Source organism: Ochotona princeps, chromosome 6 (genome assembly GCF_030435755.1).
Source record: "Ochotona princeps isolate mOchPri1 chromosome 6, mOchPri1.hap1, whole genome shotgun sequence".
In the NCBI taxonomy this organism is placed as follows: domain Eukaryota; kingdom Metazoa; phylum Chordata; class Mammalia; order Lagomorpha; family Ochotonidae; genus Ochotona; species Ochotona princeps.
This window is the reverse complement of record NC_080837.1, coordinates 21,883,767-21,901,688: the sequence shown is the minus strand read 5'-3', so window position 1 is coordinate 21,901,688 and position 17,922 is coordinate 21,883,767. Positions and strand designations below refer to the sequence as shown.

At 43.9% G+C, this 17,922-nt stretch overlaps 1 protein-coding gene across 3 annotated transcripts in view; it reads left to right on the top strand.

The window, feature by feature from the left end:
- FAM81A (family with sequence similarity 81 member A) overlaps window positions 1-17,922 on the top strand; it is a 79,742-nt gene that overhangs the window by 22,782 nt on the left and 39,038 nt on the right. The gene's annotated exons all lie outside the window — the stretch shown is intronic.

The window sequence follows — 17,922 nt, the reverse complement described above, 5'->3', positions numbered from 1 at the left end:
CTTTCGCTGCCCTGGGGGCTGAGTTCTCCTCCCCGTCGTATTAATGTCTTCCATGTGTGATTATTAGATATACAGATTAAAGATAGTTGTTAAGGAGAACCTTTGTTTCTCATCATGGGGAGTATGTCAAAATGCTTCTTGAAATTAAGTTGCCTTTTTTTTTTTTTTTATCCATTGTCAGGTTTGAAGATTGAGTTGTTTAAAGGCAGAATAACAGAAAGAAGGAGGAAGAGAGGAAATCTGGCAGAGAAGGAGGGGCGGGGAAGGGAAAAGGAAAGAGAGAGAGAGAGAGACATTGAGAGGGGGCTCTCATTTAGTGGTTCATGGTTCACTCTCAGATGCTTGCAGCAGCCCAGGGCTGAGTGAGGTTGAAGCCAGGAGCCAGCAGCTCCATCCAGGTCTGCAAAAGGGGTGCCAGGGCTTCAGGCATTTGAGGCAGCAGCTGCTGCTCTGCAGGTGCATTAGCAGGAAGCGAGGTCAGAAGAAGAGTAAACAGGACTCGAACCAGGCACTCTGATATGGGATGCCAGCATCTCAAGTAGCATCTTACCTCACTGTGCTGTAACACCTGCTGTTTGAATTTATTTGTTTAAATGTTATCTTTTGAAGGTGTATTTATTTATTTGTAAAGAAAGAAAGAGATTGAGAGAAATGTTCCATAGTACTGTTTCATCCCGCTAAATGGCCACAATGACCGTGGCTGGGGTTTGGACTGGCCAGGTCCAAGCCAGGCATCTGGACCTCCATCTGGATCTCCCACCTGGGTGACAGGGACCCACTCCTTGAGCTGTCACCTCCTGTTTTCCCCGGGTGAATGAGCAGGGAGTTGGATCAGAAACAGAGTAACAGGTACTTCAGTAACCTCCAGCATGGGATGTCGGTGGTGACTGATCTACCCACCACAGTATTAGCTCCTGAACAGAGTTATTGGGGTATAATTTGAGTACCACAAAAATCCACTCATTGTAAGTGTGCAGTTAAATCGTTTTTAAGTAATTTGTAGAGTTGCACAATCATCAACAAAAGTTAGTTTGGGGATGTTACTCCCCCGTTCCTGTTCCCCAGTTGACTGTGTGCAGGCATTCCCTGCTTGTACTCTGGCACCAGGCAGTGGCTCATCTACTTTCTGTCTTGGTCAGTTGTTGTGTTTATTCCTCTCCTGTAAATGGAGCTGCTCCATATGGGGTCTTTTGTACCTGGCATCTTTCACTTGTCATTCAGCCAGGTCCTAGTATGTATCAGAGATCTGTAGTGGATAGTTTTCCATTCATTAGTTTAATGTTTGGATGTTTTTCAGTAGTTAGCTATTATCAGTAAAGCTGCTCTGAACATTTGTGGACAAGCCTTTGATTTGGAAACATATTTTTATTTCTTTCAGGTAAATTACTAGGATTGGAATTGCTGGGTCATGTAGTAAACTTCTGTTTGAGTGGCCCTACCATTTTACAAGGCCATCAGCAATACAGAAGGCTTCCAGATTCCCCCTCGCTTGCCATTAGCTATCTTTCGGTTTATTGTCATTCTAGCTGATGTGTAGTGACATCTGTATAATTATTGGCTGTTTGTGTCTTTTTTTTTTCTGGTGAAATGTATATTAAAATCTTTTGCCCATTTTTGTTACAAATTACATTTTTTTCTTGGTGGTAAATTATTATTTTAATCACTTTTAAGTAGATAATTCAGTAACATTAAGTACAGTTAGAATGTTGTACATTCATCACTACTGACTATGTCCAAAACACATTGATCATCCTCAGCAGAAATTCTATTCCCATGAAATAATAACTCGCAGTTCCCCTTGTCATCTCTGTTCTGTCTTCCTTCTCTCTGATTTGCATGTTCTAGCTCCCTAATGTAAGCAGAATTATACAGTATTTGTTCCTTTGCATTAGACTTATTTCACTAGTGTGTTTTTTAAAGTTCCTCCGGATTGTTTTTATCAACATCCATTTTTCAAGTGGGTTATTGTTATTTATTTAGGTTATGTGTCTTACTAATGAGAGCTTTGCACGCTTATTAGGTGGTTTAGATACAAGATCCTTATCAGATACATGATTAGTAAATATCTTTTTCCCAGTAAGTGGTTTCCATTTTCATTTTCCTCATGCTGTCTTTTGAAGCACGAATGTTTTTCATTTCAGTGAAATTCAGCATCGACTTTTTTCTTTTATAGGTTATACTTTTGGTCTTTTGTTTTGAGAATTGCTTATTAGCTCCAATCACAGAGGTTTTCTTCAAAATTTTTAGTTTTTATGTGTAACTCCATGCTCTACCATAGGTTAGTTTTTGTAGATGGTGTGGTGTGGGAGGAGGGGTCTAAGATTATATTTTTCTTGTTTCATATCCAAGGAAAATATGCCCTTTCCCCATTTGTCCCTTTGTAGAAAATCAGTTGGCTGAATTGTAAGGATTTATTTTTGGATTCCATTGGTGTGCGTGGTTTCCCTTATGCCAGTGCCGTGTTGTTTCGCTTTCTAGTTTGATGGCGCGTTTGACATCGGAGCATGTAAGCACTTTTTTTTCTCAATATTGGTTAGGTTCTTTTCTTGTATATAATTTAAAATCTAATAGTAAAATCAAAATAAAATTTTTTTCTTGGTATAAAACTTAAGATTAGCTTGTGAGTTTACATCAAAAAGTTTGTTGTGATTTTGAAAGATTGCTCTTTATGCATACATGGTGGTGAGACCTGGCATTTAAAAAATACTTAGTCTTTGAGTGTTTTAAAGAACCAACTTGGGTTTTATTAATTTTTAATATCTTTCTGTTTCATTGATTTCAACTCTCTATTACTCCTTTGTTTCTGCTTGCTTTGTGCTTAATTTTTCTTTTTCTAATTTCTTAAGATGGAAACTTAGGCAATTGATTTGAATCTTTCCCTTTTTATGTTAATGTTGTTGAATGCAATGCAGTGTCCCCTTTGCACTGCACAAATTTGGTTTATTGTGCTTTTGTTTTCATTCATTCAGAACATTTTAAAATATCCTCTGTGATTTCTTTTTTGGGCCTTGTGCTATTTAGAGGCAGATTGTTTATTTTCCAGATGTTTGCAGTGCCTTCTTTGAGTCCATGTGAAAACATACTTTGTATATTTTTAATCTGTTTTAATGTTTTGAGATTGTGTTGTGGTTTCCTGTATTTTTACTAATTTTCTCTCTTGTTCTAACAGTTGTTGAAATCTCTAATTTTAGACTTGGATTGCCTGTTTTTCCTTTCAATACTGTCATTTTTTGCTTCATGTATTCGTCACTGTTTTGGTTCATGTTTATAGTTACTTATAGTTTTCTGATGTATTGATCTTTTAACATTTTGTCTCATAATAATTCCTGTTTTAATGGCTATTTTGTTTGTTATCAGTATAGTTACTCAAACCTCCTTATGACTACCATTTGCATAGTTCATGCCTTTTTAAAAAAGATTTATTTTGGGGCAGGTACCATGGTGCAATTTGCCTGTAGTGCCTGTATCTCATGTGAGTGCCAGTTCATATGCTGGCTGCTCTACTTCCAGTCCAGCTCTCTGCTCATGACCTGAGAAAGAAGCAGAAGATGGCTCAAGACTTTGGATCCCTGCATGTATGTGGGAAACTTGGAGGAAACTCCTGACTCTTTGGATTGGCTCAGATCTGGCAGGTGCAGCCATTTGGGGAGCAGACCAGTGGATGGATAATAGCTTTATCTCTCCTCTCTGTGTAACTCTGACTTTCAAATAAAAATAAATAAATCTTAAGAAAAAATATTTTATTTATTTGAAAGAGTGACAGAGAGAGAAAAGGAGAGTCAGTGAGGGAGAGATTTTCCACTTGCTTGTGCAAATGCTGAAAACAGCCAGAGCTAGTCAGGCTGAAGCCAGAAACCAGAAGCTTCTAATGGGTCTTCCATGTGGATACAGGGACACAGGGACTTGAGTCACCCTCTGCTGCTTTCCTAGGCGCATAACTGGGAGTTGGATCAGAAATGGAGCAGCTTGTACATGAGCTAACAACCATATGGAATGCTGGTGCCACAGGTAGGGGCTTTTCCCAGTATGCCACAACACTGCCCCCTTCTTGGTAAATATTACCACCCTTGTGGCTTGTGGTCCTGGTCTTATGGTTACCAACTTCAGCTTTTCTTTGGGTTTTCTCACATGTTTACTAGGCGGAGCATTCGCCTAGTGTTGCACCCCGATGGTAGTACCTTTATCTTCCAGGTTCTGACGTGGTGAGTTTGAAGTCAAGGGCTATGTGCTTGTTCTTAAGGGGAGTACAGTGGATCTTTGCTGCATTGGAAAATGGTGGCGTCCATTTCCACTTCTTGTTCACCAAATGTTTTCTTTCCTTTTTGATTTATCTTTCTTCCATAGCATAAAGACAGGGTAGGGCATTAATTGGAGTCCCTTATCAGTCATAAAACGTTTTATTTATTGAAAAGGCATAGAGTGAGACAGAGAGATCTTCATGTGCTGTTTTACTCCCTAAGTGCCCATCACTGCCAGGGCTGGGCCAGGCTGAAGGTAGGAGCTGGGAGCGCATCTGGATCTCCCACATGGGCGGCAGAGCCCCCATTACCTGTGGCATCGTTTACTGTCCTGCAAGGTGCATGTTAGCAGCAAACTGGATGGGAAGCCGTGCTGGGAAGCAAACCCAGGCACACCGATGTGGGATATAGGCTTTCCAGCAGCAACTTAACCAGTGCCAAGGGCTTGATTTTTATCATCCTTTTGGCTAAAAGGGGTTAGGATTCATTACTCAGGCTAGAGCATGGAAGCTCCAGTCCTGGAATTTAAATATTACACAGGAACTGGAGATAACCCCAAGTACCTGAAGTGCTTGGTGCTAAGTGCCTGTAGCCACTGTGCCTGTGGGAGACTGTCAGCTTTGTGTCTTTCTTAGTCTGGGTCCCTGCTTGGATCCCTGTGGAATGCCTCTACCTCTCCTCCATGTCCCTCTAATAGACCCCATGCCCCCACTAAATTTCCTAGAGTCAGGTTCAACTGTCTGCAAGACATCCAATGGCATTGGAGGGCGTAGAAGGCTTCCCAGAAGGCTGTGGATAATTGTTGTTGGGAAGGTGAGATCTAAACTTGAATAGTCTTTTCTGGTTTTGTGTTTGGGTGCCTAGAGCAGTTTTACCCTGGAATGTGAATAACGCAGAAACCTCAAATTCAGAGCTACACAGAATGGAAGGAGACCCACTCAAACGTTTCTGTTTTGAGAAGGGAGGGAGACTGGCTGGGAGGTGGATGGTTCAGCTGCACCCAGAGTGAGAGCGGAGACTGGATCGAAGTGATGAGCATCTGGGATTCCCAGTGTCCATACTCTTCAGCAGTGACAAAAACATGTGTCATCAAGAACGTTACAAACACTCCCCTGTCTCCTGTTAGGAAATAATGTCTCTACCTCCACTGTTTTCATCCGCAGCATCTCCCTTTGGGTGCTCAGCTCAGCTTTGTCTGCTCTGGTGGGCTGAGAGACTGAAGAAAGGAGCTAGATTTGTCTAATGTGACCATCCCCCTCACGCCAAAGTGGTGCATAACTCAACCCTTTAACACTTGACTGTTTCCTGGGCTGGTGTCATGGGCTGAATTACCACCTTTGACGCTGCTGTCCTGGCTGCTCCACTTCTCCTGCGAATGTGCCTGGGAAAGCAGTGGAAATGGCCTCCATCCTTGGGCCCCTGCATCCACATGGGAGACCCCAAATGAAGCTCCTGTTTCCTAGTTGGGGCCTGACTCGGCTGTGGTGATTCTGGCCATTTGGGCAGTCAATCAGCACATGGAAGATCTTTCTATCGCTATGTATCTGTCTCTCTTTGTAGTTCTGCCTTTCAAATAAATAAATGAATCTTACAAGAAAGAAAATAAACTTTTTTTTTTGTCATTGTAAGAGTTGGCAGTTGTACAACCAAGGGATTTTCTCTCTGGTACTGGCTGAGTGCTACAAAGACCTAAATAATAATTTGAGGCTGCAACCCAGCCCTTGCTGCTGTGTATATAGTTCATAAACCCTAGGAAGCCTCCAGACTGCTTCCTGCTTGCTTCTAGTTGAATACCCTTGCCCTTGGTGTGTTCTGAACGCCCAGCACAGCCCCTGTCACCATGGCATTGACTGAATAGGACCACTGTTTATTGACAAGTTCACGTTCACTTCCCCAGGTGGAGTGTGAGCTTTTTATAAAGCCAGGAAACTTGTCTTTGTGATCTTCGTGTTGTTCGGTACAGGGTCTCAGTGTCTGGAGCACAAGGCCGTGGATGCCACCCTGCCCCACTGTGCTCCTCCACCACCTTACCTGTCAGAGAATGGAGGTTTATTTCTCAGTCTCAGAGGTGGGAAGTCCAAGACTGAGGTGTCAGCCTTGAGGACCCAATATGTCTGTGTGTGTGTGTGCGGGGGTGGGGGGGCGTTTTGGTGCTGCATCCTCAGGTGTCAGGAGTCACAAGGGACAAGCGTTGTGCCTTCCCAGAAGGCAGTGTGGAGGACTGTGACCCTGGCCTGGCTTACCCCCCCTCCAAAGGCCCTCCACCTTCATGCCATCACTACAGTGGTTTGGTTTCAGCAGGAGTTTTGCAGAGGGGTCCCCATTGTTCAAAGCACAGCAAATGGTTGTGAAGCCAGTGTCTGCCTGTTTTAGAATAGAGCCATTGTATAGGACTGCTGTTGGCAAAGAGGGTTGGAAGAGACCCTGAGGCACGTGGGCAGAGGACATCCTTTTGGGCAGGTCCAGTGAACAGCATGCGATCCTAGCACCTGCTAGGGGACTACACCCAAGAGGCTTGACTCCCCCAAAGGCTCCTCCCCCTTTTCGGCTTGGTCTCTTGGGAGTTCTCAAACTTTCATCGTATACACCCGACTCTCGAATGTGGCAGGGTGTGTGATTCAGCAGGTCTCTGCTCTCTTGAGTGTTTTTAACCCCTTGGGAAGAACTTGTTCATGAAAGTAGGTAATTCCAGCTTTAGTCCCCCTGGGTTTTCCTCTGCCTCATTATCCCTTTGATGAGCACACACTTGAACTAAGTTAGTAATTAGGGTTATTAGCAAATGTACCTAGGAACCCAGTAATCAATCATTTAGGTTTTTGCTACTTATTTTTTTCTCCATATACAGGCTTTTGAACTATTTACAACGCAGTGAGTTTTAAAGCAATTGCAATTTTTCTGTTTTTCCAACATCTGAAACCCATTTTATGTAATGATTATTCTTGCCTTAACTAGACAGCCCTCTTCTTCATGTATTTTTGGAGCATGCAAATTTTGCCAATGAAAAGATGATGTCTGTTGTAAAAGAAGGAAAGCAGTAAAAATCTAATTTTGGCAAAAAAAAAATTACTTTGGATGTTTGAGTGTCTACTTTTTTATAGCTGGTAATAAGTATAGATCTTGTTAAAGTAACAGCAAAGAAGTCAAATTTAAGATTCCACCGTGAAACTCTAATTATATGAATTTATGTATCATGAACAGAATACTTATAGCCAACATCCGGGAAGTTAGGATACTTCATGAGATATCAGAGTGGCTACATTGTAGAGAATGTGGCTTAAACATCAGAAATTTATTCTCCACACTTCTAGAGACCCAGAAGTCCAAGTTCCAGGCCCTGCTGTCTGTCTAGCAGAGAGAAGCCAGCAAAAGCAAGGCCTGTGTCCTCTTTCAAAACAATTTTATGTCAGAAGTTTGTGCGTGTGTGTAGAAGACAGAGTGGAAGCAAGAGAGAGAGAGTGTGCCTCAGCCAGCCAGCCAGAAGGCTAGGCCAAAGTGGTCTGGAGCCAGAATCCAATCCAGGTCTCCCATATAGATGGCGGGACCCAGTCCTTGGGCCGGGAGCATTGCGTTCCAGGTTGGCAGTGACAGGAATCTGGAATTGGGAGCCAGGACTCCACCCCAGTAACTTCAGGAATAACCAGGGGGTGTCTTTACCACCAGGCCAACACCCATACCCCCTCCTCTGCTTATGCACCCTGATTCCTTTCTGAAGGCTCTGCTCTTATGAACTAATCCCCTCTCCCCCCGAAAGGTCCCAGCTAGGATTGGTGCCCACCTGCACACCAAAGAGTTAGGATTGCTGCTGATGAATTTTAGGAGAACACAAATCTGGATTCATAACAAAAATGTATGACAATCTTTTTAAAGTACTAGCAGAAAGTCTTTAGTTCTAACTCACATACAAATTGGGAGGGTAAGTAATTAGACAGGTGATATTGCATATGTAAAAAGCTAAGGGGTGTGATGATATTCCCATTGTATTTCCATGAAGTGAAAGCTGCATTTTGGCTAGATTCTTCCTGAATTTCTTCTGTACATTGACTGATTTTTCACTGTTGTTTATTTATTTATTTATTTGTTTGTTTGTTTGTTTTTACTGCAGGTCTATACTTGTTTCTCAGTTCACTCAGTAAAATTTTCTGGGTATTGATTTTGTAAGAATCATTCCTGCAGATGATTTTGTATTACAAACCTAAAGCTCATGCCTTTCTCAAGCTACAAAGCTCACTTTCAGCTCCTGATAAAACTAGTCAAATTGTTTATATTTTATAAACAGTTATTTATTTGAGAGGCAGAATGACAGAGCAGGCGACCAAGATTCTGTCCACTGGTTCACTCCTGAAATGACCCCAGTGGGTGGCACTGGGCCAGACTGAAGCCTAGGCTGGGACTCTATCCAGATTGCTCACAAGGGTGACCAAAATACAAACACTTGGGTCATTATCTGCTGTCTCCAGGGTGTGCATTAGCTGGATGCTGGAGTAGATGTGGAGGCTGGACTTGATCCTGGGCATTCCCACATCCTAAGTGGTGGATTACCTCACTATGCCATAGTGCCTGCCCTAAGTAAGGCAAAATTGTGCCTCTGGACACAGTCATATATGGGAAAAAGTTACATGAATTGTCAAATCATTTACCTGTGTGATCCTCAAAAACTGGAACTCTTAATTTTTCCATCTTTAGCACCTACTGCAATGTCCAGCATATAAGAGGAACTCCCTAAGTGTTCAAGCTCTGAAGTCATTGAGCCTTCCAGAACCCCATACTTATTGCCCATAGTCTTAAGCGCTGATTCCAGTATCAGCAAAGATGACTTTTCTGTACTGGTACACAACAGGTGCTTGATAAATGTTGAGTGGAAGAATCTGTTGTTTTAGTACATTGCCACCAATGGCTATTCCATTAGTCTTTTGCCTTGTGATGTGGAATATGTCATCAATTATTTATTCCATAGAAACTTTCCACAAATTATCATTATCAATTTAGAAGAGGTAATGTAGTTAACTATGAATTATTCATGTGTGGATTATCCATACTGACTTTGACTTAAGATATCATCAATATCTGGTGGGCAGCTCTCCCTGTTCCCCCACTTTGATGGCTTGGGATGCAGTTTGCACCCCCACATCTCCTTGGACATGACTGTAGCTTTGGTTTTTGCAGAACCAGGAAGCAGTGTTTGCCCTGTGGCTGGTTAGAATCTGTAAACCTACTGCAGGTGTCCACATTTCTAGACTGCATAATGTCTCGCTGGCTTGGCGTGTTAGTGTTAACCTAGGGATTATGGGAAATTATAGCACACCTTCATCTAATTGAGTGGACTGCACAGTTTTTTAATTGAATAATTTGAAAATAACTACTCAAGAGTTTCCTGAACACAACGAAGGCAACGTTGGGCTTTCTCGTGCCCAAAAAGGGGCATAGATAATGATGTACATGTAGACTTGGACTGACAGACAGGGTGCACTGGTGCAGTGTGTAACTGCCAGTGAATGGGAAGTTCTGGTACCTGCACTTTGTGTGTGTTACCTAAAAGGGAATTTCAACCTGGCTGAGTGGTCTGCATCCTTTGGAGCAAGGTGCAGGAGCAGAGGGAGTCTGATAATTTTCATTCACATTTGTTTGAACTTACTCCCTTGACCTTAGAGGAAGAAGACAGTGAACTGAGTGCAGTTTTGAACTGTTGACAGTGGACATTCAAGGTAAATTAATGCACTGGTGTTCTGGTGTCTGTTGCATCTCCTGTACATTTTAGCTGCTCTGTCTTTGAGGGCTTGATAGCCTAGGGATACCAGTGAGAGATAGTCTGTGAGCTTGCAAACTAGTTCCTTTAACACGGAGCTAAATAGGTCAAACCCCTGTAACGCCCCCCAACAGGGAAAAACCTTACCAAATGTCTCGAGGGAGTGAGTTTCCCCAATGACCACCGAAGACGAGACTTGATGCAAAAGCAAGAGGCTTTATTTGATTACCAGCGCGCTGGGGCCGAGGCCAGTTCCTCACGCAGGAGGTAGGCATCGACCCAGAATCATTAGACAGAGGGGTTTTTAAAAGGCTAAGCTAAGGCTGAAATCATTAACATAAGCAGGGAGGGGGAACCATTAACATAAGCAGGGAGGGGGAATCATTAACATAAGCAGGGAGGGGGCCATGCAGTTAGGGGCGGATGCTAGTTGCAGGTGCCCCTTATCTCTCAGGCCCCCAGGTTCTATCATGAGATATTTCACTGCCCTTCACTGTCCTTCCAATCCCAAATGTTCCCTTTCACCCCTAGTTTGCCACTGAGAGAAACCAGGATGCTAGGAGTGAGCTAAGCAGACAAGGCATCTCTTTCGGCCCTACTCCACATTCTAGTGCGGGTGGGTATAAATAGTAAACCCTAGGTAATCAAGGGAATGGTAGCTCACTGTGTCACGTGCTCAGATAAGTGGATGTGGGGGAGTTACTCAGGTGACAGGAATCAAGACTGCAGTGGCAGAAGAATTCAGCCAAGCCACGGTAGATGAGACACACAGGGAGAACATTCCAGATGGAAGAAAATTCCACGACTGTAAGCAGGAAGTAGTTTGGTGTACATGAGGAGAAGGAGAATCAGTGGACTGCAGTGCGAAGGGCTGGCTCATCAGCCTGGAGAGCCATGCTGAGAAGGTTGGAGTTTGAACGTGGGACACTTCCAGGCCTGTTTGTATTTCAGAAAGGATCACATCAACTCCTGCAAGGAGAAGGAATTGTCAGGAAGTAAGAGTGGAAGCAGGGAGGCCACCTGGCAGCCAGGGAAGATTTGCTGGTGGCTTGGGTGGGGGCGAGGGGGTGGGGACTATAGATAGAGATGCAGATGGATTGCAGATTCACTTTAGGGTAGAACTGACAAGTTAAAAAAATCTTTTAAAAAAGTGGTTATTTGATTGAAAGAGGGAGACAAAGATTGAGTGAAAAATCTTTCATCTGCTGGTTCACTCCCCACGTGGCCACAACAGCCAGGTCTGGAACAGGCTGAAGCCAATAACTAGAAACTCCGTCATGGTCTCCCTTGTGGGTAGCAGGGGCTTAAACATGTAGGTCATCTTCCCTGCCCCTTGAGGCCCATTAGCAGGGAGCTGGGAGGAAAGCAGAGCAGGCAGGACTTGAATCATTGTACCACTATGGGATGCCAAGGTCATGAGCTGTTGCATTTTAATCACTGCACCAAATGCTTTTTCCTCCAGGGAGTATTGAGTCGGGTGGGGAACTATAAAGCCAGATAGGATCCCCACCTCTGCTGGGCCCTCCGCTGCTGCAGTTGAGCCTTTGCGTAGGTGCTAGTGGATGTTCACTTCCATTTCCAAATCCTTACTATCTAGGAAGGGTTAAAAACAGAGAGGAGCGCCTTCTTTCGTGGTCTTTGCTCAGGAATGCTGGCCTGTCTAGGTGACTTGGAGCGCCCAGGGTGTGGATTGCATGACATAGTTCACCGAGGTTCAGGCTGTGGTCCCTGGTGTATGTTGTGTTTCGAAGAGTGGGCCTTTATGGATAGACTCTTTTTCCGGCACTGTGGCGTGTTGGGTAAAGCCATCATTGCCTTGGGTGTTAACATCCCAAATGAGTGCCAGTATATTTCCTGGCTGCTCTACTTTTCATCTAACTTCCTGAAATGGCCCGGGGAAGCAGCAGAGGATGGCTTAAGTTCTTGAGCTCCTGCATCTAGCTGGCAGACCCAGAAGAAACTTTTTTTTCTTTTTTAAGATGTATTGATTTTTATTGGAAAGTCAGATCTACAGAGAGGAGGAGAGACAGAGAAGGTCTTCTGTCCACTGTTTCACTCCCCAAGTGGCCGCAATGACCAGAGCTGAGCCAATGCAAAGCAGGAGCTTCCTTCAGGTCCCCCATGCAGGTGCAGGGTCCCGAGGCTTTGGGCCGTCCTTGACTGTATTTCCAGGCCACAAGCAGGGAGCTGGATGGGCAGCGGGGATGCTGGTACACAAACTGGTGTTCATATGGGATCCCGGTGCATGGAAAGTGAGGACTTTAACCACTAGGCTATCACGCTAGGCCCCTGGAAGAAACTTTTAGCTTCTGGCTTTGGACTGTAGCCAGTAGTCATTTGGGAAATGAATTAGCATATGGCAGAACCCTCTCTCTTTGTTGCTCCCTCTTTGTCTGTCCCTCTCTCTTGCTTACTGTAACTCTGCCTTTCAAACAAATGAATGCTCCGTTTAGAAAAAGTGAAGACTTGGAGCATCACACTTTCAGGGACCTGAGCTTTTCTCTGTGCATATGAAGTATGTTCGCAGTGTGAATTTGAGCTGCCCTGCCTCCTTTGCTGCTACAGTAGAGCCTCCTGAGGGTGTGTTTGTCGCCACCGCCCAGCAACAGCAACAGCAACACTAAAAACGCCGAGTCATACTCTTGGGGGTCCAGGAAAAGCTGGCAACCAGACCTCTCACTGCCAAAAGCGGCTGCGTTTAAAACCTTCTCTCCGCTGCTCCTGTACCCATTGGTCTAAGCTTTCCTACCCGCTTCTTCTGCCACCCTTCCTCCCGTTTTCCGCCACTCTTCTTCCCACATTTCTTCCCGTACTCTCTGCTTCATTCCCCACAGTCTTTCTCCTCGTCACCCCCAGTCTTTCTTTGTCGTCGTCGTCTGTTGTCTGTCGTCTGTTGTCTGTCCATCCATCCATCCGTCCTCTGTCTGTCTTCGTCAGTCCTCCCACTAGCTTTTACCCGCTACTTTTATATAGTTCTCCACCAATCACTTCTCTCGTGGGTCCACTTGGCGCCATGTGATAGGCCAGTAATCACTGCGGGGGAACTAGCCTATCCTGTTTACCTGCTGGCGAGACCAGCTCCGCCTCCTGGCCCTGGGCCAGCCGCCATCTTGCAACGGGCCCCTATCAATTCCGGAGCAGCTTCAGCACCCCACTCCCCACAGTGTTGATGTTCTGTACATAGTAAGTGCTCAAGAAATAGTCTCCTGAATTGACAGTAATGTCATGATGTCCTTAAGAATATAATCTCTCTTTCTTTAAAGCTTTATTTATTTTTATTTGAAAGGAATATTTACAGAGTGGAGAGACACACAGAGAGGTTTTTCATCTGCTAGTTCATGCACAAATAGTCATGATGGCCGGAGCCGAGCTGATCCAAAGCCAGGAGCCAGGAGCCTCCTTTAGGTTTTCCACACAAATGCAGGATCCCAAAGACTGGGTCATCCTCTGTTGCTTTTTCAGGCTGTAAGCAGGGAGCTGGGTGAGAGCAGAGCAGCTGGGACGTGAACCAGTGTCCATGTGGGATGCTGGCACTAGCGGGTGGAAGGATAGCTTGTTGAATCAGAGTGTTGGCCCAAGGAGATAATCTTACAAGTAAGTACATTATGTGATGGATTGTTCTGCAACAACACATTGGGAAACACTGCTGACCTTACGGAGGGGTTATTTGTTGCTTCGTTCTGGAATTCCTTCAATAGGAAACTTCTGTTTTCACATGGCTTTTGAGTAATGTGAACACGGTGTTAAGGCCAGATATAATTCTTTTCTGTATTCTGCAGGGCACTTCTAATACAGTACATTATCCATCAGCATAAGAATTGTGAAAGTTAAATGGAGTTATTTCTAGCACAGAATTAAAAAATCGTATTTTTCCCTGGTTATAAAAGTAATGAATGGCCATTGTTGGCAATACAAAAAAGAAAAATAAGCCATAATCCCACTCTAGAGATAAGTAAAACAGTCACATCCTAGTGTTTTATGAGGCTCTTAATACACAGCTAGAGTCCTGCTGTGTGTTTATTTTATGCCCACTCTTTCTGCTTAATATTAAATTATATGCATTTTCCTTTGTTTTAAAAAGTCCTCCATAATTGTCTTAATGTTGGTGTAATAATACACCTTATAAAATACTTGGTCTGTGTCTCATACTCTGAGGGGATCCTTGTGCAAACATTTTTTTGGGTCTGCTTATTATTTTCCTTAAGATTAATTCCCAGAACTGGAGTTCCTTGGCCAAAGGTTATGAACATTGGAAATATATTTTGTTGCGTCTCTCTCCAGAATTGTAGTAGAATATGGCTGCCTTTTGATTTTGACATATTTTTATTATTACAAATAAAAAATATTTGGTTCTTGAATAAGTGAAATGGTATTTTTTTTTCTAAAAAAAATCTAGACGATTTTTTCAAAGAGTGGGTTTAGATTCATGTCACAGTTGAGCTGAAAGTACAGAGAGTTCTCTTACACCCCCTCCCTCACATACAGCCTCCCCCACTTGCAACATCTTGAGTCGAGTGGTTCATGATGATGGTATGATTTTTATTTCCTGTTTTTTTTTTTTTTTTGCTTAGCAAGGTCGAACCTTTAAAACGTGTTGCTTTATTATTTTTAGCTCCTCTTTTGCAAGTTACTTTCCACTTGCCTTGCTTAGTGATTGAAAAACAGCTCAGATAAAGAAGGGTTGGCTATAGCCATTGCTGTTTCTTGACTACCTAGTGAGGTCTTACTCCAGGAGTAGTCTGCGTATACATTCACATGCCTGGGCTTATGTCCTGGCTTTGATTTTATGGGGACGGGGTTTGGGGATTTGTGTCACAGCCTAACTGCAGATAGCTTTAAAAATCTGTGATTGACACTGTGGCGTGGTATACTAAATCTTCCTCCTGTAGTTCTGGCATCACATATGAGTGCTGGTTAATGTCCCAGTTCCCTACTTATGGCCTGAGAAATCAGCAGAGAATGGCTCAAGTTCTTCGGGCCCCTGTATCCATGTGGGAGACCAGGAAGAAGCTCTTGACTCTTGGCTTCAACTCCAGTTGTTGCAGCCACTTGGGGAAAGATCTAGCAAGTTGAAGGTCTCTCTGTCTCTCCTATTAACTCTGCCTTTTGAATAAAAATAAAAATCTAAAAACAAATTATTTAAAAATCAGGGTGACAGATTTGCTGGTCTGCTCATGCTACAAGTGGCTGTGACAGCCAGGGTTTGGCCAGGTAGAAACCAGGAGCCTGGAACTCTGTCCCACCTCCCAGATGGGTGGCAGAGACTTAAGCACTGAAGTCCTCATCCGATGGGTCCCAGGCATATTTTCAGGGAGCCAGATCGAAAGCAGAGCAGTCAGAACTCTGACAACCGCTCTAATATAAGGTGCAGGGTTTTTAGGAGGAAGCTTAACCCACTGTGCCAGAGCACCTGCACCAGCTAGGAAATATTTATGCACGTAAGCAGTGGTTGGAAACCATTGGTCCTTTGGTTATGTAAAGATTGGAGGCATTTGTTACAGGGAGTATAAATGTTTCTTTCTATTACATGTAGTGAATAGGTGTGACTTCCTATTTGGACAGCTGGCTCGTTCACCAGCTTTTTTTCAGAGTGGGAGAGTGCCAGCGCCAGATTAGTCAGAGCTGAAGTTCCCTTGCGGGAGTCTGCTTAGATGACTAACATTTTGTCATTCACAGGTGATTGTAGCTAGTTAGCATTCTTCTTCATAGAGCAGGTTCATTCAGAAAAAGCTAGAAATGACAGGAAATAATAGAGAGATCTGGGGATTCCAGAATTCTTCAGGTGTAATAGAATTTAAAAAAATGTTTATTTGAAAGGCAGAGTTAGAGAGGGAAAGGCAGCGGCAAAGAGAGAGATCTTTGATCTGCTGGTTTATTCACTAAATGGTTGCAGCAGCCAGGGCTGGGCTAGGCTGAGGCCAGGAGCCAGGAGTTTTCTCTGGGTTTCCCATGTGGGTGGCAGGGACACAAGCACTTGGGCCACCTTGCATTGCTGTCCGAGGCACACGAGCAGGGATTTGGATCACTAGAAGAGCAGTTGGGACACAAACTGCCACTCATGTAGACTGCCAGCTCTCTAGGCGTTGGCTTTGTCCACCATGCTAAAAGTACTGGCCCCTGTAATAGATTTTTCACTGTCACTGTTATGCTACTTGTAACTCCAACCAATTTTACAATGAGAAAAAACCAGAACACTCAAATCCCTAATTTTTGCTGCTTACAAGTTTGAAAATCCTAACAGTTACATGTAAGCATACTTTTTTTTCTGTAGGTATGTGATACTTACAAAAAAAAAAAAAAGGCAAAGATAAAGGAGAAAGATATTAAGTAGAGTACCAAAGAATTTAGGCAAGTATAATTATGTTGTTTGTAATTGGGATTCCTGCTTATGTGCCAATGGGCCTAAACAATGTCAGTGGTGAGGAGCCGTCTGATTTCTAGAAATTAATTGTAACAGGCAGGTCTATTCCAGAATGAATCCTCAAGAAACTCCTATGACTCTATTCCCATTCCTAGTGCCACCTGCCCCAAGGCCTAGATGGGATGGGGACACAGCCAGCAGAGCCCCATCCCCGGCCAGCTGTGTGGTGAGGACACAGGCCCTCCTGCCCAAGGAAGGACTGTGGCAGGCGGCACTGTCCTCGCTGTCCTCACTGTCTCTGGGTTGGTTCCTGAAGAGGGCAGGATGCGATGAGGCTGCCTCCTAGTGCCTGCTGATGGCCCTGCACCCTCACTGACTACAGCTCCAGCCCACACGGCAAGAGACTCCAGTGTGCAGAGACAGACATGAGGAAGGCCCAGGAGAAGTTGTACAACCTCAGATCAGGCATCAGTGAAATATGAAACAAAATAAAAACAAAGCCTAAATATTTTGGAAATCCAAATACAGCATCAAAGACCTTTCTTGAACTTTTAGACTGGGAAGAATTAGAGGTGATTCTTTGTAAGGCAAAGCACAAGAATCGCTGATATACCTAAGTTAAAGGCAAAGGGAAGGACATCAGAAGGAAAGCACCTTGGTGGAGGGATCTATGACCTCCAGCAAATAGATCACCAGAGCTCTGGAAGGAGAGGAGGTGGGGGAGGAGTGTCAGTTACATAGAAGAAGGAATTGTACCTGAGTTGGAGAAGAATCTCAAACTGTGGAATGAAATCATATTGAAAGCCAAGACCCCATAATAGCCTTTCAACATTATAATGAAATAGCCAAGGTTGGGTATGCATAGAGAATGGAGGGTTGCTTAGCTCATGCTTTGGAGTTTCAAGGGGATCTCACTGTTGTCACCTTGGCTCTGGTAAAGGTCTTGTGGTGGCTGTGGCACCTGTCAGGAGGGAGAGATCATGTGACCAGACAGCAGGCTCCTACAGTTCCATCCAAGCACACACCCCTGTTGACCTGAGCCCCTCCCCGTGGGCCCACAGCATCTCCCAACACTGCCCCTCCGGGAGCTAATCTTACAGGACATGGCCCTTGAGGGGACAACCTGCATCCCCAAATTCCTAAAAGCCAAAGATGAAGAAAAGAAAAATCTTCCAAGCTGTAGACATCATTAGCCAAGGTACTTCTAGAGGAAGAAGCCCCACTTAGCCAGAAGCGTTGGAGCTCAAGGAGAGGAAAGGTCTTTTTTTTTTTTTTTTTTTTTTGCTAATTCTTTCTTCTACCCAGTTCTCACTTGCCCATTCATGGCAGAGACTCAGAGGATCTTCCTTCCAAAGTGCCTGTCCCAGGAAAATGCTAGAGAAAGAACTCTAGCTAAAATGCAATGCATCTGGACACAGCTCCAAGTTAGCAGTAAAAAAAAAAAAAAAAAAAAAAAAAAAGGAAGAACTATGCAGAGATCCTTAGAGAAAGGACAATAGAATCTTATGGAAGTGTATATTGATCAGTGCCTGGGGCTACATGATGAAAGTGCTAAGAAAGGAAAACTATTGAAATGCAGG